Here is a 12,725-nt window from a genome sequence, read left to right on the forward strand (position 1 = left end):
AGCTAGAACTTCAGTCTCACGAGCGGGACGCTTCGTTTACGAGGGCGCTTACACCGGCGGGGTGGAGCAGGGGCGGGGCAGAGGTGAGCTGGGATCCCCGACAGGAACGGAAGTAAAGTTTTACAAAAAAGTTTTTTTGTAAAGTTTTTGCATTAGTCGACTAATCGGATCCTCACGTCACCAGCACGCAGCTGCACTTAAAGAACCATCATCAAAATAAAGACAAATAAAGACAATTATCATGAACTTTGTTTAGTGTTTATGTAAAATAGAACTAAAAACTATGAATATATATATATGAATAAACATTAGCGTTATCACGTTTCCTATTCAAACATGACATCGCTGTTATAACGTTACAGCAAACACATAACATATGTAATCGTTAATATTAACGTTTTACAGCTTTAAATCACTGTTGATGTTCATTTGACCCGCTAACTAGCCAGTTAGCTTAGCGAGACGACTGTCAGAAATGTCATCAGTCACATGATGCTCGTGCTTCGCTGTCGTTCTGCCGTGGAAGAGAAGTTCTGCCTCACTGCCTGATTCACATCATCCATCTTCTCTTCATAAAAATACACACTTTAAAAACAAATATCAGACATCCTGATGTCCTTCACACGGCTTGAAGGACATCCTGCAAACATCTTGATATCAGAGCTGACTGAGGGAGCGTTTGTGCTTATACAGCAGCAGAGCAGTGGAGGGCGGGGACATGGGTCTGGTTGATGGACACATGTGTTTATCTTATCTCAAACTCCCACCTGTTTGCAGTCGTCTCACTGTTGCCTCCGTCTGTCTCGATGTAACGTGACATTAAACATGTGGAGACTGAGAAACATGGAGACAACATGAAGTCGTCTGATCATCAGGCAGAGGAATCTTCACCGTCTCGTTTTCCTTCTCTTCCACATCTGTGACTTTTGTGTTTGTAACAAAAGAGAAAAATGTGGCGTTTACGTGGATCAGACACGTGATGACACCAAACCAGGAAGTCAGAACCGGATCATGTGATGATGATCAGCATAAATCCTCCGTCTGCTTTATCGGTTTGTTTTTTCCTGATCGGACTTTTAATCCGATGACTTGTGTAAACATGGACACATGGATTTAATGTAAGAGATATTTGTTTATATACGTCACACACTGCAGCTTTAAATATGAGTATGAGATATGAATATGATTCACTGAACTACTGTACGTTAGAGGCAGTTTACAGAATAAATAATAATAATAATAATTATAATAATGCTGCATGCTGCTTCTGTGTCTGACCCTTCTGCGTGATGTTTGAGATCCTCCACGAGCGTGTTGGTGGTGAGAAGGCCGATGACGATCAGCAGATACTGGGGCTGCCTGTCTCACAGCAGACTGACAGACAGCTCAGGTATCGCACACGCTCGTCGTCGCTGATACGACATGAGCAGTGACAACAAACAGACAGTGTGGGAGATGAAATTACCAACAGCCGCCTGATGTCTCTGTGTATGACATTCAGCCTGGAGGAGCCTGCTGCGCCTCATCGCCACGACAACTGATGTTTCAAAAAAGGGAAGGAATGGAGGAGGGAATTGCCAAAGGGTTTAAAATGTATAATATGTATGTGGGAAAAGAGCAATAAGCTGTGAGTGTTAGCTCCTGTCGCTGAGCTACCTGCAGGGAAAGCTATTGGTGTCACCCAAAGAAATAAACCCGGGGAAAGAAAAATTGAATTGAAAGATGAAGAGCGCAAAAGAAGATGAAGTTAATAGTCTTCTTTATGGCATAACTGGGTTATTTTAGACACTCGCTTCACTTCAATCCTTCACACACCCCCCCCCCCCCCAAAAAAAACTTCATATAAATTATTCAGATAGGTGATGGGAGGGGGGGGGGGACTCATTTGCATATAGATAAAAGTCAGTTTAATATCATAAATTACCTTTTTATATGGCAATCTGCAAGATTTGGTTTTATAATCTCTCTATAGACGTTTCATTGTGTGTGTGTGTGTGTGTGTGTGTGTGTCTTCTGCCTACCTGGAGAGTGTGAGTGTGGGTGAGGGGCAGTGGGGGTGAGGGGTAGTGGGGGCGGTGTGGACAGAGATATCACACGGGAAAAGGTTCCACATTCGTTTTGCTGCCTCGCCTTTAATTAATAGATTATGTACACACACACACACACACACACACACACTCACTCCTGTCAGTCTCTCTCTCTCTCTCTCTCTCTCTGTGACTTCACTCTCTCTCTTAGTCTCGCTGCCCAGCAACCACACACACACACACACACACACACACACTGGTATCAGACATGGGTCAGTGAACAGTGAATTGGTAAAAGTGGTGGATGGATTCAGCCAATGAGCTTTGATGAGTGTGGAATTCAAAATATAAATTCATTCATTCATTCATTCACTGTGGACCACATGATCCCAGCTGACACGGAGCTAAAGGTGGGGTTCACCCTGGAATTCATTGTTCATTATGCATGAATGTTTCAACAGGAAGTCATGGTACACGGGTTTATACTTACACATACACATATACATATGTATATACAGTATATATACATATATATATATATATATATATATAGATATACATATACATATATATAGTTGTTTTTAGATGTGTGATTCCTACACCATTGTGGAGGAGTACCTTTAACCTTTTCACTCTTTCATTAGGTTTCTTTGCAGCGTAGACAGTTGTTTACCTGTTGTTTACATGTGCATACACCTGTAAGTATAGATGTAGTGGAACATGGTCTCTGAGCTGCCCCGTGATTGGACAGATTATTGGGATCATTATTGATCAGTGAGGACAAAAACATCCGGCCTACGAGACTCTCAACATTTCATTAAAACATTGATGTGTTATAGTATGTGCCGTTAATGATCTGAACCATGTCCAGCTGCAGCTCTGTTGCTAAGCAACAACATGAGAATCTTATAGTGTGTTGATCAGAGTTGAATGAATGTCTGAGAATTGTAACTGGGACAGGAGCGTTCCATTTCACTTCAGCCTCTACAGTATGGACTGCTCCCTCTGAGGAGGTGCTTACTGAATTTAGACTCAAAGCAGCAATAAATAATAAAAACTGAACACCCATGACTTTGCAACAAGTTAAGATTCAGTGCATTCTTTACTCACTTCTTGAATCTCATTTTCACAGACTTCATGTGATTTGTGGTGTTAGTGTTTTTATCTGTATTCTTTTATCATGTCTTCTTGTGTTTATTGTTCTTTTGGGTTTCGTTTATCTGAATTTGTGATTTTTGTCCCTGAGTCTCCTGTTTTTTTGCTTTGTCTGCACTTTGTAACTTGTCTTTTTAATAGTGCTAAATTATTATTATTATTATAGATTGAATTGTATGAGTATTTTTAGGTATTTTAGTATGGAGAGAGATTATTTCTGATGAAGTGCTAAATTATATGTCTGTATATATATTTATATCTATATATAATGTATATTTATTTTATAATAAAAAAATATATATAATATATAAAATATAAATAAAACATATTTAAATAAATGGTGACATGATTGTCTGATGTTTCCAGAACGTCATTATACAAAGAAGTCAGCAAATCTAAATGTTCACATTTCAATACATGTATACAGCATATAATCATATTCAATATCTGTTGAATATCAAGTTGTGCAAAAAGGAAGTTTATTATTGTGTCTTATGTAGTAAGATATAATAAAGTATAGGATCATTTTAAATGATGTACACTTCACAGTGTAAGTGCATTAATGTTTGCTGAAATAAACGTGAAACAGTGGAGTAGAAACAGATGAAACAGAAATATCAGCTGTTCATGGAGCGATGAGGAGACCGTAACCTTCCTCACATCAATACATGAATCTGTCGTCCTATAAAAACACCCCATATGTTGCACAAGTAGCTCATTACGACCTGCAGTTACATTTTATTGCAAAGCAACTGAAAGAGCATCAGTCTTTACAGCAAATGCCCTAAAATGACATTTACTTAGCAGAGAAAAAACCTCCAGTGATCATTATTATGATGGATGTAAAAGAGCGAGGGTTACAGGAGTTTATCTGGAGTTTATCTCCTGACAGACTTTCCTTCTAGAGCATTTATAAAACAAGTAAAACAAGAATAGCCACCAGGGGGAGACTCCACTCACTACAACCAGCTGTCAATCACAATGGTTTCCAATCAGTTCCACTCAAAACTATTCAGCATGGTGGAATAGTGGTTAGCACTGGTGCCTCACAGCTAGAAGGTGCTGGGTTTGCATGAACATGTCTCCCCCCCCCCCCCCCCCCCCCCCACCATCCTCCCATCATCAAACATCCAACTGAACACAAAATTCTGTTGTTTAATGTCAATAAAGATCCTTTCATTCCGTACTTCATTGACTTTTCGGCCTAATTGGGAACGAAATTTACGAAAGTGACATCATCTAATGAAGAAGAAACTAGTGATTGAGTGTTTGACATCAAATGAATGACGAAGAGCAGGGAAGTTGCTGAGCGATAAAACACTGGGTCTGAGAAACTATGACGGTGTCCAAGAACATGAGGAAATTCAGCATATTTTAAAGTGCAGGTGATGGACTTTCCTCTCTCACGTGACACCTGTCTGTCTTTAATAGGGATTTGCAGAGTGGAGAAAGAGATGTGAATCCGATGTCTCTGTCTAACCATGTCCTGGTGGGCGAGGGGGCGGGGCATGTGATAATGTACTCTGCACGATACTCGTGGTACGTTCACCTTGATGATCAATGTAAGTCATAAACGTCTCCAAGGTCCTCAGTGAAGCGAGACACATAAAAGCAGACGGGAGCGTGTTTGTGTGGCTACTGCAGGATTCCTCTCTTCACCTCGGGGGAGGAAACATGCAAATAAAATAGAGATTATAAAAAGGATAACGTGTGAGCTTTGGAAGATGAGAAATGAAAAAAAGCGTCTTTGATTTGTATGTCCAGAGGCGACACTTGAGATGAACGAAGCATGTCTTAAATTACCATGTAATAAAAGTTGTACCTCAGAAGGTGGGCTGGCTGCCTCACACACACACACACACACACACAGATTGCATTGGCAGTTTAACGGTACCAGAGTGTGTAAAAAAGGAAAAGGACACAATCAGATTCTCCCATCTGTGTCAAATCCTGTTAGTAATGTGGCATGTGAAGATGGAAGTGCCCTGATGTCTCGTGGACAGTGTAAGACACTGATTGGATAACATGGAGCGATGGGAACAGAAAAGAGAGCAGCAGCGAGTTTGCAGTGAGTGTGACCTCATCACTGCACTCGCCTCCAGACTGGCACATATGACGGAGGGCTGAGAAGTTCACAGGCTGACCAACAGCAGTGTTGCCGTGTTTTAAGAGCTCAAAGAAAGTCATTCCACTGCATGGACTCTGGCTCGGTTTCATGGACCCATGGACCCATGGACCCAACCCTCATCCTGGGCTAGAAACATCTGCAGAAAACCATCTGGATCTGCTTCACACTTTTGATGGCGGTCATAAACAAAAGCGAGCAGAAACCTCTGACACGCTTCTGCAGCGTTCTCCTCCTCTTCTTCTCCTTCATAGGAGACGCTTCCACCATCTTGAATTCACCTGCACACACAACAGTGTCAGCATGAATGTGCTTATTCTGCAGATGTTTGCTGACGCCACAGTGTCACATGTTGTTTTTATTCATTTATAAATGAATGAAGTGTTTTTATGTCATTTTCATCTTATTTAAGTCTTTGTACAAAATGGTATTTGAGGTATGACAGCACTGAAAAAGTCACTCACTCACTCACTCAGTCACTCACTCAGTCACTCACTCACTCACTTGTTAAAAGTTGTGTGAAGTTGTGTAAATGCCAAAAACTTGTGAGCTCCAGACGGGAGGTTAATGTCCGCGAGGATGACGAGCACCTCCTCCTTATTGGGCTTCAAACTTTATTGGATGTTCTGTTAAAATGTCATGATGATCCAGGGAGCAGCGTCTGTGTGTCCACACTGTGCTCGTCTCCTCTCACTGTGGAGTCGAGCTTTTATCCACTCAGGACGTGAACTCAGCCGTCCCAGCTCTCTGTGTGTGTGTGTGTGTGTGTGTGTGTGAGAGAAATGAGAGATATTTGTGCTTTAATTACTCGTTGAATTAAAGAAGTGTGAGTGTGACGGTGAGTTTATTCAAATAAAAACACAGTCAAATCTTTCAAATATGTGTCCCATCACTTATCCAATTGAATCCAATGTATTTTTAAAGCATGTTTAAAAACAACATTGTACAGTAATCAAGTTAACGTTTTTTATTTTTAATGACATGGTTATTTAATGATTTAAAACACTGACTGATGTCATGATTGGCAGCTGACACTCGCTCACACATACACTCATGTATAATACGATGGAGTAACAATATAATGAAGCATTGATTTGCTTAGCTGAATAAGTGATAATAAGTGATTAGAACACACATTGTTACGTTATTGAAGCGTCGCTACATTAGTCCACATGATGAACTGTGTCCTGCATCACACAGTCCAGCTGTTGCATTAAGTCTTCACAACAACAGCTTGTGGAACAGATTTGCAGTAAATCTTCTCGTCATTAATGTTCAGTTTCTTCACAGAAAGTTGTTCAAATAAATAAAACGTTAGAAATGAAACTCAAACCTCACTCAGTCGACAAGATTGTCAGTGACCACGTTTACATGCGGCGACGATGATGATCACACCAGGGTTCACCTGTTTACATGAATACCTCCATCACATTCATGTATTCATGTGCACTGTGCCCCGCTGTGTTTATGTGTGTGTGTGTGTAATGAATGCTAATGCAAACAATGTCCTACAACAAGTGAACAAGTGGCCCAGCAGAACACCACTGACTGTGGATGAATAAAAAGTCAGTCTCTCATGTTCTTCACGTCATGAGTCTTTATCTTTCCCTTGCACATGCGCAGAACAGCGTTCCCTGACAGTTCCTGGGATAGTGGACATGACAGTTTCTGTCATGACGTTTGTCTGATAAAAGCAGCAGCAGTTTCCACCCGGGGATTTTCACTGACTCCATGAATCCATCCATCCAACCATCTTCTACCACTTTATCCTCCACATGAGGGTCGTGGAGGCCACTGGAGCCGAACCCAGCTGACTCCGAGTAGCCGGAGAGAAGCCGCACAAACAAAGGGAGAACATGCCAACTCTGTGAGGCAAGAATGCTAGCCACTGTTCCACCATGTGCCACTTTTCATACCTTTACTTTTTAACAGTTAACCAGTTAACCTGTTAACCTGTTAACCAATTAACCAGTTAACCTGCCAATCATGGAACATAAAACATCTTTACTTGTATTTTCAGTCTTAAAAACTGTTTTTCACATTCTTTAAATACATTATGTGTCGTATAATCTCGGCTCCATTTCTATGACTGAGTGTCTAGTTTTGGGTAAACATCCACATCCATCTTCTACTGCTTTATCTTCCACAGGAGGGTCGGGGGTGCTGTGCCACTCTCAGCTGACATAGGGCAATAGGCGGGGGTCACACCCTGGACAGTTCACCAGTCCATCACAGGGACACACATCGAGACAAACAACCATTCAAAAGAGACATCACTGAAACAAGCCCTTCAAAGACAACTGTGTCTGTGTGTGTCTCAGGGACAGGATTTTAGCCAGAGCATCGAGTCTTTGAATCACCTTATCTCTTACTTCAGGTTACAGCTCTGTGATCTCACTTCACTGTGACTTGACCATGGAGACTAATTCAATTCAAATGTCACAAAATAAATAGTCAAATGTGCACTGTTGTAATTTCATTTCATTAACTTCATGAAAGTGCACTCGAGCGTGATAAAGCGTCAGAATGAGCTGTTTATCGTCTGATGTGATTTTCTTCTCCTGCAGCAGCAGCAGCAGCAGCAGCAGCAGCATTAAAACCAGAGGAAGCTCAGCTTCAGTTGATCTCTATGAGACGTATGAGAGTATAGGTGACTGGATACATGTGGCACTTCCAGGGAAGCTCGGCGTCTCTGGGAGGAAACATGATGCATGATGATGTTACAACATCATTACATTGTAACAGATTACAAAAGGATAACTTAATACAAACTAGTCTCTATGTCATGTAGGATTTATATATCTAGCACATAAAGGGAATTCACTTTTTCTGTCTCTGATGCCACGATCTTATACATACTTGTCCTCTTAAAGAATTTCCCGCAAGGGATTAATAAAGTATATTCAATTCAATTCAATTCAATTCAATTAGAGCAGGTTCTTTCTCCTTAATGTCCTAATGATTTTTCAGTGTCTGTGATGTCGTAAACTGCTGTTTATTCTCCTGGGCGTGGTTTTCATGTTAGCTCAGGTACAGGTTTCTTCCACACCCTCACTCATACTTTTTGACTAAATTTTCTTGTTGTTTTTCTCTTGTATTTTTGAGTGAAATTTAAAAGAAAATGATGATAATTCTCCTTCATTATCATCTTTATTATTATCAGTTTAACTCATAATGTGACTAAAACTGAGAATTAATGAAACAAAATAAAATAAAAATACATTTCAGCACCAGCTGCCACTGCTGTGACATGAAGAGAATTTCAGCAAATAAAATAAGAATGTTTTTCCTAAAGTAATCAGTGACTGTGACGGAGAACCTGCTTTTGTTTGATCATTTATTCGCCGTTACATCGACGGAGCCTTCGATGACTAACGCTCATTCGCCCGTCGGGATTCATGCAACTGAAGAATGTGACGACGCCTTTATCCAGATGTTCAGTTATTATCAAGCAAATCTTTTTCTTTGGTGTTCAGATGTGACGTTTGTTACAGTTACGTTCACATCACATTTGTTTGTTCTTGAAAAAGAGAATTCAGACTTTTCCTCCTGACTTTCAGTCATAATGTTTTGTGTACAATAAATTCTAATCTTCAAGCCGTCAGTGTTTCGTCGTGTGTTTTATGTGCAAGACAATTTACACCATGCAGTGCTGTGAGATAGAAGCAGCATTATGTGTGTGTGTGTGTGTGTGTGTGTGCACATCCAGATCAAGCTGCATTCAAGTCTGAATGTTCCCATGGATTAGAGACCACCTCCTCACTTTATGTCCTCTTTAAATCTCAGTTCATGTTACTGTAGCGTGATGTTCTTCTCTCTGTGACACACAGGGGGCGCTGCACAGTACACAGAATACAAGACTGAACGTGGACGTGCAAACACACACACACACACACACACACACACAGCAAGAGCTATGACGCCATAAGAAAACTGATTAGATCAACATCACTCTGTAGTGTTAGCAGTTAGCAGTTAGCAGTTAGCTCCACATTTCATGTCATTTCTGCGATTTTTCCAAAACCATTTTACTCACATGACGCTAATGTTTCCTCGGGCTAACGAGGACTCTGAACTTCTCCACACACACATACAGTAACCTGCAGTCGTTAGAAATAGAAATATAGAAATCCAGAATTAATTTAGAATTATCATTCAGTTATTTCTGATTAAACACAGAAAGAACAAATAGCAAACTATTTACACGCTGTATGTTCCACAGTAACATAGTAGAGTTGCTGCAGACATGACGTCAGACATGTATTTGAATACAGGACTGAGCTCATGCTCACATCCACGATACACTGTCACATTAAGGTGTGAACAGTTGTACTTGTTACATTTGTGTGTGTGTGAGGGTAGATAGGTAAGTAGGTAGGTAGGTAGGTAGGTAGATAGGTAGATAGATAGATAGAACAGAAACAACAAGGGTCCAAGGATTTGGACCCGCCCCCTGTACACTTACAAAAATATATATATATAAATAATTCATCTTCAATATCTGCCAAATGAAAATAATTTCACCTAAATTTTACACGGTGAACCTTTAAATGAGCGAACAGTGGTGCAATTACTTGGAATGCCTGTAAGCTGTTTCATGAAAGTAAAAGAATGAAATCAGTTTGAACCCTGTGAGATATTTACCCCTCACAACGAGAAAAAGAACCACATCAAGCTCCAGCTGCCTTCACCAACTGGAGCACACAGAAAGGTAAATGAAGAACACAGTCACGTGTCAGGGTGTCACACAGGAAACTGTCGGCTGATTTAATTCCTTCTCTGAGGGAAGCAGCAGATATTTGACTTTCATGTGCAGAGAAAGTAACATCACATCAACTTACTGTAGCTGAAGCCCACGAGGCCAAATGTACCCACTGCATTCAGATGTTCTAACATCTGAATGCAGTGAAAGCAAATCCTGTATCTACTGTGATAATAAGCCTGACAGGGATCAGAGTAACACTGTCCATGTCTTTATTGTCCACTCATGTCTTTCACAGTCTAAACATTGTGGTCTCGTGGGGAAAGTGCAGATTTTAGGTTCACGTGTGACCTTCTCGTTCTCACGCTGCAGTTCTGTGACATCACTCAACATAAACTGCTCCAAAAACAGAAGCAACACGTGATCATCGTCACACGTCTGTGAGATCCACCTGTCCAGGTGAGAAGCACTGACTGTGAATCAATGTCACCTGCTGTTGTGCAGATGGAACTGACAACAGGTGGAAATGAGAGGCAGTTAGAAGACGACAGACTGAACTGCAGGTGGTGACTGTTCCCCGTCCTCGTCTTTTCAGGCTGATTTTCATGATCGTTGCTCAGTTTGTTTCCAGTGTCGTCACCACAGTGTCAGGTAGTGCAGCTCATCCAGGAGGACGCATCAATGCACGATGTGTCCCAGCACAGTGTCAAGAGCATGGAGGAGACACCAGGAGACATGGAGGACAACAACCCAGCAGCAGGACCTCTATCTGCTCCTTAAGGAGGAACAGGAGGAGCACTGCCAACAAATGACCTGCAGCAGGTTTCTGCTCAAACAGACAAACAGTTCCCTGACTGCCATTAGGTGCCGGGATGAGATCCTCAGACCATGTGCTGGTGCAGTGAGACCTGGTTTCCAATACTTTAAACCTGAACTCTCCCTTTGAAGAAATAATCATTAGCTCTGGACATGACGTCCAGTCAGGGCAAGAACTGAGTGACTAAACCAGTTTAATGACTTTAGTTTTTAGCAAATCATAAAGAAAATAAAACCAAATAACTTGGCTGAACATTATTTAGATATCTGCTTATATCTAAAGAAATGTGCTCTGATGATGAGGCTGATAATTATGATCAAATGTCATGTGGTCGACCCGTCACTAAGCAAAATGTCAAAACCAATATCACCAATCTCAGAATGTCCCTCAATGAGATATGAATTAAATTAAAGAAAGTTTCAATTACCGAGACATGGACAGAGGGACAGAGACAGAGGGACAGAGCTGCCCAGCAGATGCTAGAGGAGACTATTTCTTCTTTAAATGTCTTTGTTGGACTCATGGTTTATTGATGTGAGATATTATTAAATCTTCATGTTAAAATACGTCCATAATAAAAGTTACATGATGGGACATTTGAACTCTTCGTGCATTTATTCAGTTTCCTCCTATAAAAGTGGTCTGTTCTCGGCTCCACACACTTGTACCTGGAGCTTATAGAACCAGCCTTGCTTCCAGTGGTGACACACTGAAAAACAAAAGGCTCTCCTAATAAAACTTACACCATCTTAACTCTATGATATCGATCTCTGCGATGATTCACACGGTTCCAGAAAAGGTTATCTGGATTTTCTCATTTCCGGTTTAACTGTAAGTCGGGATCGTCTTCGGTCAAAAACACACTTGACGGGTTCAGTCAATTGTTTTCAAAACAAAGTAAATGCAGGTAGAGATCAAGTATACTCAAATATACTGTAAATGTACATATTTAACAGGTAAAGACGCAGAAAGCAGATATTTTTTTGGGTCAAAACTGTGTTGTAACATTTTTAATAGGGACAAATGTGATGTAAACCCATGAGAGGGTTTAAGATCAGAGAAGCCTTTGACCCGTCATCTGTGTGCAGAGTGATGAAGAGCAGCACCACGATGTCCTGCCCTGATGATGTATGAGTCACACGAGTTATTGATTCTGCTTTGATACATCATCTCATCTTTGTTTCCACAGCAGGATCCAGGAAGTGACCGTGTGTCTGTGTGATGACGGATCAGGTCATCGGTCCGGTCCCTGGGCCTGACTGTGGAGCGTCTGACAGAGCGTCCATCATCACACGCTCATGCCGATGGGCCCGGTCCCTAAAGTGAGGCCAGCTTACATCAACACATCTGCAGCATCTTCATCACGTTCAGTCATTTATAGACACACGTTGAACCTCAGTGGTTCCCTGTGATCACCAGGGTTTCAGGCCCACAGGGTGGAACTGCTGCTTAGATACAAGTTTATTATTGTACTGCTCCTCCTGTCAACTACATGCTCACACTATGACTTTTACATATTCACTATTTCATTCATTCATTCAATTGAGCAACAGCACAAAATAACTACAAATATCCTCATATGTTATATATTAAAAATAAAATCTCACAGTTTCTCACATGAACATCGATTCACGACTTTAATCGATTTCCTTTTCTCCTTAAAATCAAACTACAAATGATGGAGAAATTTCCCGTCAGAGTTAAAGTGCAAACAAAACACAAGAATATAAAGAAGACGCTCGACTCGGCGTTCGTAAGCAACAGAACAATGTAGCTCAAACCTGGGCTCAAAGGTTCTCAGCATGTGGATAAAACCTGACTTTTCAACTGTATATAAACTCTTTAGAAATAAGAAACAATGGCGTCAGTAATAGCTTTCTAGTCTCACGGTGTGCAGTG

This window comes from Solea solea, chromosome 1 (genome assembly GCF_958295425.1).
Source record: "Solea solea chromosome 1, fSolSol10.1, whole genome shotgun sequence".
NCBI classification, from domain to species: domain Eukaryota; kingdom Metazoa; phylum Chordata; class Actinopteri; order Pleuronectiformes; family Soleidae; genus Solea; species Solea solea.